The sequence below is a fragment of the Lissotriton helveticus genome (genome assembly GCF_964261635.1).
Source record: "Lissotriton helveticus chromosome 1_1 unlocalized genomic scaffold, aLisHel1.1 SUPER_1_unloc_4, whole genome shotgun sequence".
Classification (NCBI taxonomy): Eukaryota; Metazoa; Chordata; class Amphibia; order Caudata; family Salamandridae; genus Lissotriton; species Lissotriton helveticus.
In genome coordinates this window covers 1,299,298-1,322,697 of record NW_027611681.1, presented here as the reverse complement: position 1 = coordinate 1,322,697, position 23,400 = coordinate 1,299,298, and positions in this window count along the sequence as shown.

Below are 23,400 nucleotides of genomic sequence, written 5' to 3'. Positions count from 1 at the left end.
CCGAGCGGGGTAAAAGTTCAAACTTTCCACCCCTCATGGAGGTCAAAATTTTTAATTCATCATATATAGGTGCATTTGCACTGTCCTGTGTGCCTCCAAAGTGACTTTCTAACACTTTTGAAATCTCCATGAAGCAAAAAGTGACTAAGTCCAAAGACCATTTGGAGCATCAAAGTGTTCAAAAACGGTCAAAAATGCATAAAAACGAAAAAAAAAACAAGTGCTACAGTGGCCCAATAGCATGCTAAACACACAATGAATGACACAGAATGAATAGTTGTACACATTACTTTGAAAATGCAATTTTAAATTTCAGGGGGACAAGGTCACGAAAGTCATGGAACTCCGAGCGGGGTAAAAGTTCAACCTTTCCCCCCTTATGGAGGTCAAAATTTTAATACATCAAAATCATTTAAAAACTATATAGGTGTGATGGCAGTGTCTTGGATACATCCCACATGAATTTTAAACACATTAGGAGCATCTCTGATCAAAATAACCATAAAAATCCCAAAGCTGCATCAGTGCTTCAAAGTGCTCCAAAACGGTCAAAAATGGACGAAAATGAAAAATATTCTCCATATCTGAGTTTTTATAACATTCCTTAGATAATGTATATCTTGAATTAGTTTTAAATCCTTTTATTAAAAAGTTTCTTTTCTATGCTGCACTGGTGCAACGCCTCAAGTCTGAGAAGCTGCACCAGTGCAGCCGAAGCAGCACTGGTGCAGCCGAAGCAGCACTGGTGCAACAAGAGTCAAGCTGGTAGCCTGACCTTTGACCAATCCGAGAAAAAAAAAGGTGTTTTTTTCCCTGGGCCCCTCCCCCAAACGAAAACACATTGACCTGAAGCCTAAGTGTATTCTGAGTGTTACAGAAAAGGGGGTTAAACCCATAAAGTCACGGGGACCTGGGCGCTATGCGGTACATATGAGGGAGGGTCCCCGTAAGGAAGGTGTATTGTCAGAAGCATACACAAATTACTAAGAACAATTAAACAAAATTTTTCACAAACTTATTGGAGTGGTAATAATGATTTAATACCAAACAAAGCGTTGTTTTCAAAATTAATAACAGTTGTATCAATTAATATTTTGCGAAAAAGCCCCGAAGGGGGGAAGGGAAGGAGAGAGTGCTCAAAAGGAGTGATAAGAATTAGAAGATTAACACAATATACAAGAATAACACAGCATTCCAGTTTTCTTGACAATGTAAGGATAATTCAAAATATCATGGCCAAACAATCAGACCAAAATTACACCATTACAATAAATCATATTCGCAAGGCACTTCTGATTGCTAGATTTGATCGGGGATGTGCCGGAATACAAACAGAGAAAAGTCGACGTTTCGACCCCTATCAACAGGCTCATTAAAGTCCTTTCACGGGGTCTTCATCAGGACGTCACACTGGGAAAGTGAGGGAGGGGGGCCAGTTCTGTGAAGAAGAATGTTTCACTTTAGTATATAGTAAGGACGGCAAATCATCCTAAAAACTATAACAACGAGTGGAATGATAATTAAAATAAATTACCATGGGGTACGGCCAAGACTGGCTCGGTACATGGATGAGACGCCACGCTAGGGAGTCGTGGTCTGTCGTCAGTGGCAAAGAACTACGCTACAGAGGAGATAAAAACAAAGGTGTCAGCGGACTGATATGTCCCAAGGGTTTATACAACAGAATATAAAACCATCTCTTGGAAAATAAGGCAGAGCCCTGAGAGGGTCCTAGGGCCTTACTGCCAAAATAACCTCATGAGAGGGTAGTTACGGTAAAATAGAGTAGTACCTCTGAGGTCAGAAGGAACGTCACGAGTAGGTGGGTAATTAAAGAAAATGCAGAGAATACTGCTGGAGTTCCCCTGGCGAGGAGCTGAAATAAATAAATAAATTGCATGTTTGGGAGTTTTCGCAAGCAAATTGGCTTCAGGGATTTTGATTGGGCGGTAAAAGATTACTCACAAGAGATTGTAGACAGAAACATTTTATATGGAATCTTGTTCTTAAAAACGGGAGAAAGCGAGAGGGGAACTCTGCCACATCAATCGCATACGGCGATGAATCCAGTGACTTCTCACTTGGAACCCACGAATTCACACATTCGTTAGTCGCAAAACTTGGGGGTAACAAGGGAAGACAACTCAATGTGCTGATTTATAATGCCTGAAGTAGCAGATAACCCACAGTACGCGAATAGTTGCAAACCAGATAGCAATTACTCACGGAAAAATTGGAAGCTGTTCACGCTATCTATGCGGAAGCTCCGGCAGGCTCCATCGCGTCAGTGGCGTGGAGCGCGAAATTCAAAAGAGGTCAGAAGCGAGGTCGATTTTGCAAAGACTCGTCAATCCATATGATCTAGGGTAAATACATCCAAGAGTTACAAGGGGACCTGGACCCCACTAGCACAGCCCACCCTGTCTAAGTCGTACTTACAAAAGGCGGGGAAAGGTGCTGTCTTAGTCAGGCTGTTCGTCACACTCCGCAGCGGCTGCAATGCGGAGGAGGGGGGGAGGAGCCAAAGCATATGTCGATTCCCAAGGAAATAGAAGACATACTCTCTAGAGGGCGCGAAGCGCGACCAAATAAGATATGGGAGCCACAATTGGGAGAATTACATTAGGTACAAGGCAAATTGGAGCAAAGTTAAGAAAACCAAAGTTAAATTACCATATTTGGGAAAAATTGGCCGCAGTATTAAACTTTGGGTATATACAAAAAAACTTTTGCTTATTTGCAAACCAAGTCACAGATCGAAAAACAGTCGTTGGTGCATCTCCCACACAGGGGGATGTAACCAAACCGTAAGATTATCAAATACAAGACAATTGGCAAGTGATGTAAGTTGTGCTACACAGAATAACAAATCACAGAAGGATGGTGCATCTCTCTCGCAGGAGGATGTAAACCAATTGCATTTGCCCAAATTCAAAGTTAGTTATGGAACATTGACATACATTAAAGAACAATCCTCAAAAGACATTGTTTCCCACAAGGTTGTTGTGTCCAAACTCAGCAATGAACAAGGCCTCTTATCTCAGACTACAGAATAATATAAGGGGGCTACACTTCTAACCCAATGCTGCCAGTTGTGCAAGACTACTGTCCTGCTCATTCAACCCATTTTTTATGGAGTCCAGAAGTGACATCCATTTGGACTCACGTGTGTTAAGGATTGTTAAGAGGTTACCTCCTCGTCTCCCCAGAGTGATCTTTTCAATAACGAAACAACGCAAATCCGTGACCAAATGACCCGCGGTTTGCCAATGATCTACCAGCGGTGCACCTGCCACTTTGCATCTTAACCTACTGCAGTGGGAAGATATTCTTGACTTGATTTTCTGTTGCGTTTGCCCTACATATAGTTGTCTGCATGGGCACTGGATGATGTAGATAACTCCGGTGGAGTTACAGTTGGAATGGTGTTTCAGATGAAATGTACGTCCATTGTGGGCAAATGTTTTTATCTGCATAGTCGTCTCACATGCAGTGCACGTACCACACCTGTAATGACCAATTATAGGGGGCAAATTCCAGAGTGATGTAAGGGTTGGTTGACACAATGGTTCCAAGTATGAATGGACCACCATGTCCCTTATATTTTTTGCCCTTTTGAAAGAGTGGAGAGGCAGCTCTGTTTGGTTTATGACATCAGCAACAAGAGGCCAATTATGGTTGATAATCCTCTTTATATCATTACTGCGTGTGGAGAAAGTAGTGACGCAGATGACACGGTCGGTGCTGGCCCGTGCTGAGTTTTCTGGGTTCAATAGGGATTCTCGGGGGTTGTACCACGCCCGTTTTCTGGCTCGTTTCACCAACCTGGTCGGGTACCCCCGTGATATGAGGCGTTCACTCAAAATTTCAGACTCTTTGAAATAATCAGCCCGTGTGGAACAATTCCTCCTGATGCGGAAGAATTGACCAACTGGGAGGTTGTCCTTGAGCCCCCGTGGGTGATGGCTCTGGTATTGTAATAAGGAGTTTCGCTCAGTTGGCTTCCTAAACAGAGTTGTCTGTAGATGGTCTATTTCAACATAGATCGAAATGTCTAAAAAGGGTATTGTGTCGTTACTAGATTCCATCGTGAACTGGATGTGAGGGTTTCTAGAATTGAGCCAGGAGTGGAACACTTTAAGTTGTTCAACATCACCTTCCCAGATGCAGAGGACGTCGTCGATGTATCGGACCCATAGGGGCAGATTGGCCTTGAATGGATTAGTGGATGGAAAAATATGCTGGTGTTCAAAATGATCCATATAAATGATAGCCAAATTGGGAGCGAAGGTGGCCCCCATCGCTACGCCCTGGGTCTGCAAATAAAAACATTCTTGAAAAATAAAGAAATTGTGCATCATTGCTATTTCCAGAAGTTCGATAATGAATTCAGTGGGGACCTGAACCGGGCCAGGTCGAGTATCCAAAGCCACTCTCATGACGTCCAAAGCATCTTGCTGGGGGATACTAGTATAGAGCGATATGATGTCGCATGTAACTAGAAGTGTGCGTTCTGGGTTAAAAGGGGTTCCATCAATCAGATTAATCACTTGGGTAGTGTCTCTTAGGTAGGCCTTGGTGTTAAGGGCTATGGGTTTTAGGAAAAAATCCACGTATTGGCACAGGGGCTCTAAAAGTGATCCACACCCGGACACGATCGGTCGTCCGGGAGGCTTACTAAGGTTCTTGTGTACCTTAGGTAAGGTATAAATTGTGGCGAGTCTTGGGAACTTTTGGTTCAGGAAATCGAATTCCTGTTTGCTCAAAAAACCAGTATCCAAACCATTCTGGGTAATTCTGAGGATAGTGCTGGCCAAATCGTGTGAAGGGTCACTAGGTAAAAGGCGGTAGCTAACACCATCAGACAGTTGTCTGTGGATTTCTGCCTTGTAATCTGGAAGATCTTGTACAACAATGGCTCCGCCTTTGTCCGCAGGCTTTATGATGATCTCCTTGTTGTTACATAGATCCACCAAAGCCTTCTTCTCAGTTTTTGGTAAATTGAGCCTTGAGAATTTTGGTTGTTTAAGAGATTGGTCTATAGCAGAGGTGACAATTTCCTCAAAAGCAAGGATCCGGCTGCTCATAGCATATGTAGGTGGAAAGAAGCTTGAGGGTACCCTAAGGCCAGTGACCGAACTCTGTGGTCTAGTGGTTTGATTTCGAAAGAAATAGCGCAACCTTATCCTCCTGAAAAAACTGTACAGTTCTGTTTTCAACAGGAATTTATTGACATGAGCAGTGGGAACATAGGAGAGACCTCGGCCGAGGACTTTAAGTTCTTCCTCCTGAAGTTGGTGTTTGGAAATATTGATCACCGGACTATTGGAGGTTGGTAGAATAGGATCTTGTATTGCAGATGTATCTACCATCTGTATGTGTTCCTGCGGGTGGAGATCTCCCCGTGCACCTCTGGTCGAAAGGTTACCCGTTTCTGTTGTTTGCCCCGACCCCCTTCCCAGCCTGCATGATTCTGTTGCTGTTGCTGTCCTCTTGATTGGCCTCTGGGCCAGTTGTTGCCCCGACCACGTGGAGGGCGCCATTGCCCCCGACCTTGATCTAAAAAATGGGGTGGAAATTGAGGAGGATATTGTTGGTAGGTTGTATCTTGAGGGGGATACGGTGGGTATGAATATGAAGTGCTGGGTCCTGCCTCCACCTCACTTCCAGAACTATACGAGGAGTCCGAAAAAGTGGTGTAATTCTGTCGTCCTCTGTACCCCCCGCGGTTGGTGAAACGGCCTTGATTGTCCTGTTTAAAGTAATCTGGTTGTAAGTATGGATAGACCAGTTTTTTATCAAAGAGTCTGAGATCTCGAGCTAATTTTTCCAATTTTTTTGTTTGAGCTGTGGTGTCAAAATCTTTAATGGTTACTTCCAAGCTATCTAGGGCTTCCTTGGCTTTGGTGAGTGTGTTATCTCCCAGGATTTCAGCTTTTAAGTCCGCAATTTCCTTACTTAAGGAGACTACCTGTTCCGCAGCTGTCTCCACTCCCAGCACCATCCAGTGCCGGGAGCAGTTGTTTGCCACGTAGCTGAAACCCTCTTTAAATGTTGGCACGTCAACAAATATCACAGGCTCGATTTTAATTTGCAATCCCACCGGGATTATGTTCTCTTGCAAATACCTCGTGAAGAGGTGCCCATGGAGTCGTGTTCTGATAAGTTTCTTCTCTATTCTTTCAAGACGAGCTATCTTATCATTTAGGGTGATGTCAATTGGGGGGACAGAAGTAGAGAGAAAAGTAGTTGACAAATCCTTTGTGAGCTGATTTATATACTCCTCTGTATATGAAAGTAATTCTGATTCCACCATGGTATAAGTAAACTTGATTTAGGAAAACCTCGCAGGTCAACACCTGCTCAGAAAGTGTTACAGAAAAGGGGGTTAAACCCATAAAGTCACGGGGACCTGGGCGCTATGCGGTACATATGAGGGAGGGTCCCCGTAAGGAAGGTGTATTGTCAGAAGCATACACAAATTACTAAGAACAATTAAACAAAATTTTTCACAAACTTATTGGAGTGGTAATAATGATTTATTACCAAACAAAGCGTTGTTTTCAAAATTAATAACAGTTGTATCAATTAATATTTTGCGAAAAAGCCCCGAAGGGGGGAAGGGAAGGAGAGAGTGCTCAAAAGGAGTGATAAGAATTAGAAGATTAACACAATATACAAGAATAACACAGCATTCCAGTTTTCTTGACAATGTAAGGATAATTCAAAATATCATGGCCAAACAATCAGACCAAAATTACACCATTACAATAAATCATATTCGCAAGGCACTTCTGATTGCTAGATTTGATCGGGGATGTGCCGGAATACAAACAGAGAAAAGTCGACGTTTCGACCCCTATCAACAGGCTCATTAAAGTCCTTTCACGGGGTCTTCATCAGGACGTCACACTGGGAAAGTGAGGGAGGGGGGCCAGTTCTGTGAAGAAGAATGTTTCACTTTAGTATATAGTAAGGACGGCAAATCATCCTAAAAACTATAACAACGAGTGGAATGATAATTAAAATAAATTACCATGGGGTACGGCCAAGACTGGCTCGGTACATGGATGAGACGCCACGCTAGGGAGTCGTGGTCTGTCGTCAGTGGCAAAGAACTACGCTACAGAGGAGATAAAAACAAAGGTGTCAGCGGACTGATATGTCCCAAGGGTTTATACAACAGAATATAAAACCATCTCTTGGAAAATAAGGCAGAGCCCTGAGAGGGTCCTAGGGCCTTACTGCCAAAATAACCTCATGAGAGGGTAGTTACGGTAAAATAGAGTAGTACCTCTGAGGTCAGAAGGAACGTCACGAGTAGGTGGGTAATTAAAGAAAATGCAGAGAATACTGCTGGAGTTCCCCTGGCGAGGAGCTGAAATAAATAAATAAATTGCATGTTTGGGAGTTTTCGCAAGCAAATTGGCTTCAGGGATTTTGATTGGGCGGTAAAAGATTACTCACAAGAGATTGTAGACAGAAACGTTTTATATGGAATCTTGTTCTTAAAAACGGGAGAAAGCGAGAGGGGAACTCTGCCACATCAATCGCATACGGCGATGAATCCAGTGACTTCTCACTTGGAACCCACGAATTCACACATTCGTTAGTCGCAAAACCTGGGGGTAACAAGGGAAGACAACTCAATGTGCTGATTTATAATGCCTGAAGTAGCAGATAACCCACAGTACGCGAATAGTTGCAAACCAGATAGCAATTACTCACGGAAAAATTGGAAGCTGTTCACGCTATCTATGCGGAAGCTCCGGCAGGCTCCATCGCGTCAGTGGCGTGGAGCGCGAAATTCAAAAGAGGTCAGAAGCGAGGTCGATTTTGCAAAGACTCGTCAATCCATATGATCTAGGGTAAATACATCCAAGAGTTACAAGGGGACCTGGACCCCACTAGCACAGCCCACCCTGTCTAAGTCGTACTTACAAAAGGCGGGGAAAGGTGCTGTCTTAGTCAGGCTGTTCGTCACACTCCGCAGCGGCTGCAATGCGGAGGAGGGGGGGAGGAGCCAAAGCATATGTCGATTCCCAAGGAAATAGAAGACATACTCTCTAGAGGGCGCGAAGCGCGACCAAATAAGATATGGGAGCCACAATTGGGAGAATTACATTAGGTACAAGGCAAATTGGAGCAAAGTTAAGAAAACCAAAGTTAAATTACCATATTTGGGAAAAATTGGCCGCAGTATTAAACTTTGGGTATATACAAAAAAACTTTTGCTTATTTGCAAACCAAGTCACAGATCGAAAAACAGTCGTTGGTGCATCTCCCACACAGGGGGATGTAACCAAACCGTAAGATTATCAAATACAAGACAATTGGCAAGTGATGTAAGTTGTGCTACACAGAATAACAAATCACAGAAGGATGGTGCATCTCTCTCGCAGGAGGATGTAAACCAATTGCATTTGCCCAAATTCAAAGTTAGTTATGGAACATTGACATACATTAAAGAACAATCCTCAAAAGACATTGTTTCCCACAAGGTTGTTGTGTCCAAACTCAGCAATGAACAAGGCCTCTTATCTCAGACTACAGAATAATATAAGGGGGCTACACTTCTAACCCAATGCTGCCAGTTGTGCAAGACTACTGTCCTGCTCATTCAACCCATTTTTTATGGAGTCCAGAAGTGACATCCATTTGGACTCACGTGTGTTAAGGATTGTTAAGAGGTTACCTCCTCGTCTCCCCAGAGTGATCTTTTCAATAACGAACCAACGCAAATCCGTGACCAAATGACCCGCGGTTTGCCAATGATCTACCAGCGGTGCACCTGCCACTTTGCATCTTAACCTACTGCAGTGGGAAGATATTCTTGACTTGATTTTCTGTTGCGTTTGCCCTACATATAGTTGTCTGCATGGGCACTGGATGATGTAGATAACTCCGGTGGAGTTACAGTTGGAATGGTGTTTCAGATGAAATGTACGTCCATTGTGGGCAAATGTTTTTATCTGCATAGTCGTCTCACATGCAGTGCACGTACCACACCTGTAATGACCAATTATAGGGGGCAAATTCCAGAGTGATGTAAGGGTTGGTTGACACAATGGTTCCAAGTATGAATGGACCACCATGTCCCTTATATTTTTTGCCCTTTTGAAAGAGTGGAGAGGCAGCTCTGTTTGGTTTATGACATCAGCAACAAGAGGCCAATTATGGTTGATAATCCTCTTTATATCATTACTGCGTGTGGAGAAAGTAGTGACGCAGATGACACGGTCGGTGCTGGCCCGTGCTGAGTTTTCTGGGTTCAATAGGGATTCTCGGGGGTTGTACCACGCCCGTTTTCTGGCTCGTTTCACCAACCTGGTCGGGTACCCCCGTGATATGAGGCGTTCACTCAAAATTTCAGACTCTTTGAAATAATCAGCCCGTGTGGAACAATTCCTCCTGATGCGGAAGAATTGACCAACTGGGAGGTTGTCCTTGAGCCCCCGTGGGTGATGGCTCTGGTATTGTAATAAGGAGTTTCGCTCAGTTGGCTTCCTAAACAGAGTTGTCTGTAGATGGTCTATTTCAACATAGATCGAAATGTCTAAAAAGGGTATTGTGTCGTTACTAGATTCCATCGTGAACTGGATGTGAGGGTTTCTAGAATTGAGCCAGGAGTGGAACACTTTAAGTTGTTCAACATCACCTTCCCAGATGCAGAGGACGTCGTCGATGTATCGGACCCATAGGGGCAGATTGGCCTTGAATGGATTAGTGGATGGAAAAATATGCTGGTGTTCAAAATGATCCATATAAATGATAGCCAAATTGGGAGCGAAGGTGGCCCCCATCGCTACGCCCTGGGTCTGCAAATAAAAACATTCTTGAAAAATAAAGAAATTGTGCATCATTTCTATTTCCAGAAGTTCGATAATGAATTCAGTGGGGACCTGAACCGGGCCAGGTCGAGTATCCAAAGCCACTCTCATGACGTCCAAAGCATCTTGCTGGGGGATACTAGTATAGAGCGATATGATGTCGCATGTAACTAGAAGTGTGCGTTCTGGGTTAAAAGGGGTTCCATCAATCAGATTAATCACTTGGGTAGTGTCTCTTAGGTAGGCCTTGGTGTTAAGGGCTATGGGTTTTAGGAAAAAATCCACGTATTGGCACAGGGGCTCTAAAAGTGATCCACACCCGGACACGATCGGTCGTCCGGGAGGCTTACTAAGGTTCTTGTGTACCTTAGGTAAGGTATAAATTGTGGCGAGTCTTGGGAACTTTTGGTTCAGGAAATCGAATTCCTGTTTGCTCAAAAAACCAGTATCCAAACCATTCTGGGTAATTCTGAGGATAGTGCTGGCCAAATCGTGTGAAGGGTCACTAGGTAAAAGGCGGTAGCTAACACCATCAGACAGTTGTCTGTGGATTTCTGCCTTGTAATCTGGAAGATCTTGTACAACAATGGCTCCGCCTTTGTCCGCAGGCTTTATGATGATCTCCTTGTTGTTACATAGATCCACCAAAGCCTTCTTCTCAGTTTTTGGTAAATTGAGCCTTGAGAATTTTGGTTGTTTAAGAGATTGGTCTATAGCAGAGGTGACAATTTCCTCAAAAGCAAGGATCCGGCTGCTCATAGCATATGTAGGTGGAAAGAAGCTTGAGGGTACCCTAAGGCCAGTGACCGAACTCTGTGGTCTAGTGGTTTGATTTCGAAAGAAATAGCGCAACCTTATCCTCCTGAAAAAACTGTACAGTTCTGTTTTCAACAGGAATTTATTGACATGAGCAGTGGGAACATAGGAGAGACCTCGGCCGAGGACTTTAAGTTCTTCCTCCTGAAGTTGGTGTTTGGAAATATTGATCACCGGACTATTGGAGGTTGGTAGAATAGGATCTTGTATTGCAGATGTATCTACCATCTGTATGTGTTCCTGCGGGTGGAGATCTCCCCGTGCACCTCTGGTCGAAAGGTTACCCGTTTCTGTTGTTTGCCCCGACCCCCTTCCCAGCCTGCCTGATTCTGTTGCTGTTGCTGTCCTCTTGATTGGCCTCTGGGCCAGTTGTTGCCCCGACCACGTGGAGGGCGCCATTGCCCCCGACCTTGATCTAAAAAATGGGGTGGAAATTGAGGAGGATATTGTTGGTAGGTTGTATCTTGAGGGGGATACGGTGGGTATGAATATGAAGTGCTGGGTCCTGCCTCCACCTCACTTCCAGAACTATACGAGGAGTCCGAAAAAGTGGTGTAATTCTGTCGTCCTCTGTACCCCCCGTGGCCGCGGTTGGTGAAACGGCCTTGATTGTCCTGTTTAAAGTAATCTGGTTGTAAGTATGGATAGACCAGTTTTTTATCAAAGAGTCTGAGATCTCGAGCTAATTTTTCCAATTTTTTTGTTTGAGCTGTGGTGTCAAAATCTTTAATGGTTACTTCCAAGCTATCTAGGGCTTCCTTGGCTTTGGTGAGTGTGTTATCTCCCAGGATTTCAGCTTTTAAGTCCGCAATTTCCTTACTTAAGGAGACTACCTGTTCCGCAGCTGTCTCCACTCCCAGCACCATCCAGTGCCGGGAGCAGTTGTTAAAAAAAATCTGTTTTTCTCACTTTTTTATTGCTGTTTGAAATTTCTGACTTGACTTTTTGCATCATTGGTGATGCATGTGTTTAACATTGAGCTTGGGAAAATTGAAAAAAAATAGACTTTGGGGATTGTTTACTAGGGCAAGTGATACATCAAATTAAGACTCATATTAAACTGAACCTCAAGCTGAAAAAAAAAACAAAATAGCATTTACGATCACTTTTTTATAAGCGACTTTAACAATTGCTTTTTTAGCTATATTAAAAAACAAGGTAACGCCGTAAATTTTAGAAAAGAGATTTTTTCAAAGTAAAACATAGGTGTGACCTGCCTACATTAGGCTTCATAAACAAAAGAAAAAACATCTCTATGTGTTATATTCACTTTTTAATAACACATTTTCGTTTTAGGCACAAGCAAAAAGCAGCATTGGTGATGCATGTGTTTTTCAATGGGGTTTTTTAAAGTCTACCAAAATACGGTTTACCAATACATTTTCATTATTTTCTCTTTGGTATCTCATTATGCACATGTTAATAAACAGGTTCATGTATTATTAGCTAAATAGCATAAAAACACACTGAATTATTAACAATAATCTTTGAGATTTGGGTGACCAGATGGCCGGAAATCGAAAATCGCCTCGTATGGATTCAACTTCCATTTCGTGCACTTTCTATGTGGGCCACATGCATAAGAATTGGTACAATAATGCATACGAATCTTAGCTAGAATCTGCAATTGAAATTAAGTCTTTAACTTATATGCTTCAAGAATTATAGCTTGTCTCCTTTCTGGTGAAGAATTGGCTTGGTAGTTTGGTCTGCCCTGTTCCCATGATGCACTGGGCCAGGGACAGACTAATTTGCATATAGCCAGGTTCTGAGCTGGGATGGGGCAGTGAGATAAATAACGGTGATGGATCAAGCCCTGATCTTTGGACTGGGTAAGAGTGGTCTGCTTAATTCAGACACTCTGTTCATCACCACCCCCTTTTCTGTATCGTTTTTGGCCACTATAGGTGTGGCAGGGTATACTCAGACATGAGTCCCTTTCTCACTGCTCCATCAGGATTCAAGCAAGCCGGGCCGAAGAGGCTGAAATGCCAGAAACCGGTCCCCGGTAGCTTGTCTCCTTTCTGGTGAAGAATTGGCTTGGTAGTTTGGTCTGCCCTGTTCCCATGATGCACTGGGCCAGGGACAGACTAATTTGCATATAGCCAGGTTCTGAGCTGGGATGGGGCAGTGAGATAAATAACGGTGATGGATCAAGCCCTGATCTTTGGACTGGGTAAGAGTGGTCTGCTTAATTCAGACACTCTGTTCATCACCACCCCCTTTTCTGTATCGTTTTTGGCCACTATAGGTGTGGCAGGGTATACTCAGACATGAGTCCCTTTCTCACTGCTCCATCAGGATTCAAGCAAGCCGGGCCGAAGAGGCTGAAATGCCAGAAACCGGTCCCCGGTAGCTTGTCTCCTTTCTGGTGAAGAATTGGCTTGGTAGTTTGGTCTGCCCTGTTCCCATGATGCACTGGGCCAGGGACAGACTAATTTGCATATAGCCAGGTTCTGAGCTGGGATGGGGCAGTGAGATAAATAACGGTGATGGATCAAGCCCTGATCTTTGGACTGGGTAAGAGTGGTCTGCTTAATTCAGACACTCTGTTCATCACCACCCCCTTTTCTGTATCGTTTTTGGCCACTATAGGTGTGGCAGGGTATACTCAGACATGAGTCCCTTTCTCACTGCTCCATCAGGATTCAAGCAAGCCGGGCCGAAGAGGCTGAAATGCCAGAAACCGGTCCCCGGTAGCTTGTCTCCTTTCTGGTGAAGAATTGGCTTGGTAGTTTGGTCTGCCCTGTTCCCATGATGCACTGGGCCAGGGACAGACTAATTTGCATATAGCCAGGTTCTGAGCTGGGATGGGGCAGTGAGATAAATAACGGTGATGGATCAAGCCCTGATCTTTGGACTGGGTAAGAGTGGTCTGCTTAATTCAGACACTCTGTTCATCACCACCCCCTTTTCTGTATCGTTTTTGGCCACTATAGGTGTGGCAGGGTATACTCAGACATGAGTCCCTTTCTCACTGCTCCATCAGGATTCAAGCAAGCCGGGCCGAAGAGGCTGAAATGCCAGAAACCGGTCCCCGGTAGCTTGTCTCCTTTCTGGTGAAGAATTGGCTTGGTAGTTTGGTCTGCCCTGTTCCCATGATGCACTGGGCCAGGGACAGACTAATTTGCATATAGCCAGGTTCTGAGCTGGGATGGGGCAGTGAGATAAATAACGGTGATGGATCAAGCCCTGATCTTTGGACTGGGTAAGAGTGGTCTGCTTAATTCAGACACTCTGTTCATCACCACCCCCTTTTCTGTATCGTTTTTGGCCACTATAGGTGTGGCAGGGTATACTCAGACATGAGTCCCTTTCTCACTGCTCCATCAGGATTCAAGCAAGCCGGGCCGAAGAGGCTGAAATGCCAGAAACCGGTCCCCGGTAGCTTGTCTCCTTTCTGGTGAAGAATTGGCTTGGTAGTTTGGTCTGCCCTGTTCCCATGATGCACTGGGCCAGGGACAGACTAATTTGCATATAGCCAGGTTCTGAGCTGGGATGGGGCAGTGAGATAAATAACGGTGATGGATCAAGCCCTGATCTTTGGACTGGGTAAGAGTGGTCTGCTTAATTCAGACACTCTGTTCATCACCACCCCCTTTTCTGTATCGTTTTTGGCCACTATAGGTGTGGCAGGGTATACTCAGACATGAGTCCCTTTCTCACTGCTCCATCAGGATTCAAGCAAGCCGGGCCGAAGAGGCTGAAATGCCAGAAACCGGTCCCCGGTAGCTTGTCTCCTTTCTGGTGAAGAATTGGCTTGGTAGTTTGGTCTGCCCTGTTCCCATGATGCACTGGGCCAGGGACAGACTAATTTGCATATAGCCAGGTTCTGAGCTGGGATGGGGCAGTGAGATAAATAACGGTGATGGATCAAGCCCTGATCTTTGGACTGGGTAAGAGTGGTCTGCTTAATTCAGACACTCTGTTCATCACCACCCCCTTTTCTGTATCGTTTTTGGCCACTATAGGTGTGGCAGGGTATACTCAGACATGAGTCCCTTTCTCACTGCTCCATCAGGATTCAAGCAAGCCGGGCCGAAGAGGCTGAAATGCCAGAAACCGGTCCCCGGTAGCTTGTCTCCTTTCTGGTGAAGAATTGGCTTGGTAGTTTGGTCTGCCCTGTTCCCATGATGCACTGGGCCAGGGACAGACTAATTTGCATATAGCCAGGTTCTGAGCTGGGATGGGGCAGTGAGATAAATAACGGTGATGGATCAAGCCCTGATCTTTGGACTGGGTAAGAGTGGTCTGCTTAATTCAGACACTCTGTTCATCACCACCCCCTTTTCTGTATCGTTTTTGGCCACTATAGGTGTGGCAGGGTATACTCAGACATGAGTCCCTTTCTCACTGCTCCATCAGGATTCAAGCAAGCCGGGCCGAAGAGGCTGAAATGCCAGAAACCGGTCCCCGGTAGCTTGTCTCCTTTCTGGTGAAGAATTGGCTTGGTAGTTTGGTCTGCCCTGTTCCCATGATGCACTGGGCCAGGGACAGACTAATTTGCATATAGCCAGGTTCTGAGCTGGGATGGGGCAGTGAGATAAATAACGGTGATGGATCAAGCCCTGATCTTTGGACTGGGTAAGAGTGGTCTGCTTAATTCAGACACTCTGTTCATCACCACCCCCTTTTCTGTATCGTTTTTGGCCACTATAGGTGTGGCAGGGTATACTCAGACATGAGTCCCTTTCTCACTGCTCCATCAGGATTCAAGCAAGCCGGGCCGAAGAGGCTGAAATGCCAGAAACCGGTCCCCGGTAGCTTGTCTCCTTTCTGGTGAAGAATTGGCTTGGTAGTTTGGTCTGCCCTGTTCCCATGATGCACTGGGCCAGGGACAGACTAATTTGCATATAGCCAGGTTCTGAGCTGGGATGGGGCAGTGAGATAAATAACGGTGATGGATCAAGCCCTGATCTTTGGACTGGGTAAGAGTGGTCTGCTTAATTCAGACACTCTGTTCATCACCACCCCCTTTTCTGTATCGTTTTTGGCCACTATAGGTGTGGCAGGGTATACTCAGACATGAGTCCCTTTCTCACTGCTCCATCAGGATTCAAGCAAGCCGGGCCGAAGAGGCTGAAATGCCAGAAACCGGTCCCCGGTAGCTTGTCTCCTTTCTGGTGAAGAATTGGCTTGGTAGTTTGGTCTGCCCTGTTCCCATGATGCACTGGGCCAGGGACAGACTAATTTGCATATAGCCAGGTTCTGAGCTGGGATGGGGCAGTGAGATAAATAACGGTGATGGATCAAGCCCTGATCTTTGGACTGGGTAAGAGTGGTCTGCTTAATTCAGACACTCTGTTCATCACCACCCCCTTTTCTGTATCGTTTTTGGCCACTATAGGTGTGGCAGGGTATACTCAGACATGAGTCCCTTTCTCACTGCTCCATCAGGATTCAAGCAAGCCGGGCCGAAGAGGCTGAAATGCCAGAAACCGGTCCCCGGTAGCTTGTCTCCTTTCTGGTGAAGAATTGGCTTGGTAGTTTGGTCTGCCCTGTTCCCATGATGCACTGGGCCAGGGACAGACTAATTTGCATATAGCCAGGTTCTGAGCTGGGATGGGGCAGTGAGATAAATAACGGTGATGGATCAAGCCCTGATCTTTGGACTGGGTAAGAGTGGTCTGCTTAATTCAGACACTCTGTTCATCACCACCCCCTTTTCTGTATCGTTTTTGGCCACTATAGGTGTGGCAGGGTATACTCAGACATGAGTCCCTTTCTCACTGCTCCATCAGGATTCAAGCAAGCCGGGCCGAAGAGGCTGAAATGCCAGAAACCGGTCCCCGGTAGCTTGTCTCCTTTCTGGTGAAGAATTGGCTTGGTAGTTTGGTCTGCCCTGTTCCCATGATGCACTGGGCCAGGGACAGACTAATTTGCATATAGCCAGGTTCTGAGCTGGGATGGGGCAGTGAGATAAATAACGGTGATGGATCAAGCCCTGATCTTTGGACTGGGTAAGAGTGGTCTGCTTAATTCAGACACTCTGTTCATCACCACCCCCTTTTCTGTATCGTCAAGAATTATAGGGCACATTCTGCTATGTATAATATCCTATCCATTTCAATGGGACGACCAGATGGCCGCAAATTGAAAATCGCGTCGTATGGATTCATATTGCGTTGTATGTACCTTACGTGTAAGCCACATGCATTTAAAATGACACAATGTAGTAGGGTATGCTATAGAATGTGTTGCAGTTGGAAATCAAGCTCTATCTAGTATGGATCATGACTGATGTCACAATATACGTGACTCATTTTGCAAAAAATGGAGGCAAATTTTATAAAACATGCGTTTAATCACTGAATGATTCTCACCACTTCTAAGCATGGCACAGGCATGACAATGACCACAGGGCAGTGGCATGATGGTAACTGTATGCTGCACTCAGAATTATGGATCCAGATTGTATGGTTTTAGAATTATGGGCCACAACGTAAGGCATATTTTTTCACACATGTGACGTTATTGAAAAACATCATACATTCAACTTCACATTTTGTAGCCAAAAGCATAAAGTGTTCTTCAACACACATGAAAGTGAAAAATAAAAACTTTTCCTGAAGATTACACTTGATTTGTACCTTGTCCCTATAAGCCACAAATATGAGAGTTACCACTATAAAGTGTAGATGTCTTAGCTACATACTGTGATTGAAATTAGGTCGGTACCTCATGTGGTTCAAGATTTATAGTGCACCACATACTATGTAATATATCCTATCCATTTCAATGGGTGACCAGATGGCCGCAAATTAAAAATCGCCTTGTATGGATTCAAATTGCTTTGTATGCACCTTGTGTGTGAGCCACATGCATATAAAATGGCACACTGTAGTAGGCTATGTTATAGAATGTGTTGCAGTTGGAAATCAAGCTCTATCTAATATGGATCTTGACTGATGACATAACATACGTGACACATTTTGCAAAAGCTGAAGGAATTTTTTTTAAAATATGTGTTTAATCGCTGAAAGATTCACACCACTTTGAAGCTTTCCACATGCATGAAAATGAACACAGGACAGTGGCATCATGTTAGCTTAATGCTGCACTTCCAATTATGGATCCAGATTGTATGGTTTTAGAAGTATGGGACAAAATGTAAGGCATACTTTTTCGTACATGCGACGGTATTGAAAAACGTCATACATTCAACCTCAAATTTTGACAACTTTACAATACGCCACACACATAATAATTCACATGGGTAAGATGCACATCACTAGGAACAAAGTGCTGTTTAAATTATGTCTCTATAATGTACAGACTATGAATTATAGCCAAAAGTATAAAGTGTTCTACAACACACATGAAAGTGAAAAATAAAAACTTACCTGAAGGTTACACTTGATTTGTACCTTGTCCCTATAAGCCACAACCATGAGAGTTACCACTATGAATTGTAAATGTCTTAGCTACATACTGCAATTGAAATTAAGTCAGTACATCATATGCTTCAAGAAATAGAGTGCACTACATCCTCTGTAGTATATCCTATCCATTTCAAAGGGTGACCAGATGGCCGCAAATTAAAAATTGCCTCGTATGGATTCAAATTGCTTTATATGACTGTTTTCAGGTCCCTGTAGCCACCAGGACCCCATAATATATCTCAGATGATATAACAAGAGTGGCTAGGGCTCATTTCCAGCCTCCAGGTACATGTCTGACTCTTATTTGTGACATTTCGAGGTGTTTGGGATCAAACTCATTTTTCCCAATATAGGCCATAGAGCTCAGAGTCACATCACATTGAGCTCAGAGTCACATCAAATTTCTAGTTCTGGACCTAAGGACCCCTTAGTATACCTCAGATGACATACCAGGAGTGTCTAAGACCCATTTCTGGCCTCCAGGGATGACTTTTTGAAGTTTTGGGGTTTAAGGGGGCATAGTCACTTCTTCCATCCAGGCTACGTTGCTCAAAATCGGGTACGATGTCAGGTTCTTCCCTTGGCTGGAAGCTGAAAAAAAAACTTCAGATAATAGCAAAGGTAGATAGATCAAATGAAAGCATCAGATCTGAGCTTTCTAACCAGTATATTTAGGTCATGGGTACTCACAAAGTGACTGTGATATCCATTCTGAGCTATTTGGAAAATTAGCAAATCTTGTCAAAAAAACTTTTTTTGACGATTTTTGCTAATTTTCGGTATCAACCCTCATGACTGTTTTCGGGTCCCTGTAGCCACCAGGACCCCATAATATATCTCAGATGATATAACAAGAGTGGCTAGGGCTCATTTCCAGCCTCCAGGTACATGTCTGACTCCTATTTGTGACATTTCGAGGTGTTTGGGGTCAAACTCATTTTTTCCATTATAGGCCATATAGCTCAGAGTCACATCACATTGAGCTCAGAGTCACATCAAATTTCTAGTTCTGGACCTAAGGACCCCTTAGTATACCTCAGATGACATACCAGGCGTGTCTAAGGCCCATTTCTGGCCTCCAGGGATGACTTTTTGAAGTTTTGGGGTTTAAGGGGGCAAAGTCACTTCTTCCATCCAGCCTAAGGTGCTCAAAATCGGGTACAATGTCAGGTTTTTCCCATGGCTGGAAGCTGAAAAAAAAACTCCAGATAATAGCAAAGGTAGATAGATCAAATGAAAGCATCAGATCTGAGCTTTCTAACAAGTATATTTAGGTCCTGGGTACTCACAAAGTGACTGTGATATCCATTCTGAGCTATTTGGAAAATTAGCAAATCTTGTCAAAAAAACTTTTTTTGACGATTTTTGCTAATTTTCGGTATCAACCCTCATGACTGTTTTCAGGTCCCTGTAGCCACCAGGACCCCATAATATATCTCAGATTATATAACAAGAGTGGCTAGGGCTCATTTCCAGCCTCCAGGTACATGTCTGACTCCTATTTGTGACATTTTGAGGTGTTTGGTGTCAAATTCATTTTTTTCCATTATAGCTCCTAGATATCAGAGTCACATCAGATTTCTAGTTCTGGACCCAAGAAGACCATAGTATACCTCAGATGACATACCAAGAGTGTCTAAGACCCATTTCTGGCCTCCAGGGGTGACTTTTTGAAGTTTTTGGGTTTAAGGGGGCAAAGTGACTTTTTCCACCCAGCCCAATGTTCTCAAAATCGGGTACGATATCAGGTGTTTCCCTTGGTTGGTAGCGGAAAAAAACTTTATATAATATCAAAGTTATATATATCACATGAAAGCATCAGAGCTGACCTTTCTAACAAGTGTATTCATATCTTGCACACTCAAACAGTGTCTCTGTTATCCATTCTGAGCTATTTGGAAAATTAGCAAATCTCGTAAAAAAAAAATTTGGGACGATTTTTGCTAATTTTCAGTATCAACCCACCTGACTGTTTTTGGGTCCCTGTGGCCACCAGGACCCTATATTATATCTCAGGTGATATAGCAAGAGTGTCTAGGGCTCATTTCCAGCCTCCAGGTACATGTCTGAGTCCTATTTCAGACATTTTGAGGTGTTTGCTGTCAAATTCATTTTTTCCATTATAGGCCCTAGATATCAGAGTCACATCACATTTCTAGTTCTGGACCCAAGAACACCATAGTATACCTCAGATGACATACCAAGAGTGTCTAAGACCCATTTCTGGCCTCCAGGGGTGACTTTTTGAAGTTTTTGGGTTTAAGGGGGCAAAGTCACTTTTTCGACCCGAGGTCGTGGAACTCGGAGCTGGGTAAAAGTTTAGCTTGAGTGCCCTCCCCATGGAGGTCAAAAATGTTATTGCATCAAAATCATTTAAAAACTATATAGGTGTAATTGTAGTGCCCTGAATGCTATATGGCTGCATTTGCACCGTTCTAGGTATTTAAAAAATGAATTTCTAACACTTTTGAAGTCTCCATGAAGTGAAAAATGACTAAGTCCAAAAACTTCACTGGTGCATCAAAGTGGTCAAAAAAGGTCAACATTGGGTTAAAATTAACAAAACATAGTGCTGCAGTGGTCCAATAGCAGGCTAAAGACATAATGAATGACACAGAATGAACAGTTTTACTAAACACTTTGAAAATTCGATTTTCAATTTCAGGGGGACAAGGTCATGGAACTCCGAGCTGGGTAAAAGTTCAGCTTAAGGGCCCTCCCCATGGAGGTCAAAAATGTTATTACATCAAAATCTTTTAAAAACTATATAGGTGTAATTGCAGTGTCCTGAATGCTATGTAACTGCATTTGCACTGTTCTGTGTGCCTCCAAAATGAATTTCTAACACTTTTGAAGTCCCCATGAAGTGAAAAATGACGAAGTACAAAGACATCATTGGTGCATGAAAGTGTTTAAAAACGGTCACAAATGCATAAAAATGAAAAAAACAAAGTGCTACACTGGCCCAATAGCAAGCTAAACACACAATGAATGACCCAGAATGAATATATTTACAAATTACTTGGAAAATGCTATTTTAAATTTCAGGGGGACGAGGTCACAGAAGTCATGGAACTCCGAGCGGGGTAAAAGTTCAAACTTTCCACCCCTCATGGAGGTCAAAATTTTTAATTCATCAAAATCATTTAAAAACTATATAGGTGTGATTGGAGTGTTCTGATTGCTATATAGGTGCATTTGCACTGTCCTGTGTGCCTCCAAAGTGACTTTCTAACACTTTTGAAATCTCCATGAAGCAAAAAGTGACTAAGTCCAAAGACCATTTGGAGCATCAAAGTGTTCAAAAACGGTCAAAAATGCATAAAAACGAAAAAAAACAAGTGCTACAGTGGCCCAATAGCATGCTAAACACACAATGAATGACACAGAATGAATAGTTGTACACATTACTTTGAAAATGCAATTTTAAATTTCAGGGGGACAAGGTCACGAAAGTCATGGAACTCCGAGCGGGGTAAAAGTTCAACCTTTCCCCCCTTATGGAGGTCAAAATTTTAATACATCAAAATCATTTAAAAACTATATAGGTGTGATGGCAGTGTCTTGGATACATCCCACATGAATTTTAAACACATTAGGAGCATCTCTGATCAAAATAACCATAAAAATCCCAAAGCTGCATCAGTGCTTCAAAGTGCTCCAAAACGGTCAAAAATGGACGAAAATGAAAAATATTCTCCATATCTGAGTTTTTATAACATTCCTTAGATAATGTATATCTTGAATTAGTTTTAAATCCTTTTATTAAAAAGTTTCTTTTCTATGCTGCACTGGTGCAACGCCTCAAGTCTGAGAAGCTGCACCAGTGCAGCCGAAGCAGCACTGGTGCAGCCGAAGCAGCACTGGTGCAACAAGAGTCAAGCTGGTAGCCTGACCTTTGACCAATCCGAGAAAAAAAAAAGGTGTTTTTTTCCCTGGGCCCCTCCCCCAAACGAAAACACATTGACCTGAAGCCTAAGTGTATTCTGAGTCATAAAAAGTTTATTAGATGAAAAAATATTGTACGGGCACTTTTTTGCACAAAAAGTCACTTTTTGGCACTTTTTTGAGAGAAATAAAATAGTTCGCAGATTTTTTTTAAATCGACCGAATTAAAAAAAAATGCTCTTGTTGGATGGCTTTGGACATAAGGCCGCATAAACAAAAGTAATTTTTCAAATATCTGTTTTTCTCACTTTTTTATTGCTGTTTGAAATTTCTGACTTGACTTTTTGCATCATTGGTGATGCATGTGTTTAACATTGAGCTTGGGAAAATTGAAAAAAAATAGACTTTGGGGATTGTTTACTAGGGCAAGTGATACATCAAATTAAGACTCATATTAAACTGAACCTCAAGCTGAAAAAAAAAACAAAATAGCATTTACGATCACTTTTTTATAAGCGACTTTAACAATTGTTTTTTTAGCTATATTAAAAAACAAGGTAACGCCGTAAATTTTAGAAAAGAGATTTTTTCAAAGTAAAACATAGGTGTGACCTGCCTTCACATTAGGCTTCATAAACAAAAGAAAAAACATCTCTATGTGTTATATTCACTTTTTAATAACACATTTTCGTTTTAGGCACAAGCAAAAAGCAGCATTGGTGATGCATGTGTTTTTCAATGGGGTTTTTTAAAGTCTACCAAAATACGGTTTACCAATACATTTTCATTATTTTCTCTTTGGTATCTCATTATGCACATGTTAATAAACAGGTTCATGCATTATTAGCTAAATAGCATAAAAACACACTGAATTATTAACAATAATCTTTGAGATTCGGGTGACCAGATGGCCGGAAATCGAAAATCGCCTCGTATGGATTCAACTTCCATTTCGTGCACTTTCTATGTGGGCCACATGCATAAGAATTGGTACAATAATGCATACGAATCTTAGCTAGAATCTGCAATTGAAATTAAGTCTTTAACTTATATGCTTCAAGAATTATAGGGCACATTCTGCTATGTATAATATCCTATCCATTTCAATGGGACGACCAGATGGCCGCAAATTGAAAATCGCGTCGTATGGATTCATATTGCGTTGTATGTACCTTACGTGTAAGCCACATGCATTTAAAATGACACAATGTAGTAGGGTATGCTATAGAATGTGTTGCAGTTGGAAATCAAGCTCTATCTAGTATGGATCATGACTGATGACACAATATACGTGACTCATTTTGCAAAAAATGGAGGCAAATTTTATAAAACATGCGTTTAATCACTGAATGATTCTCACCACTTCTAAGCATGGCACAGGCATGACAATGACCACAGGGCAGTGGCATGATGGTAACTGTATGCTGCACTCAGAATTATGGATCCAGATTGTATGGTTTTAGAATTATGGGCCACAACGTAAG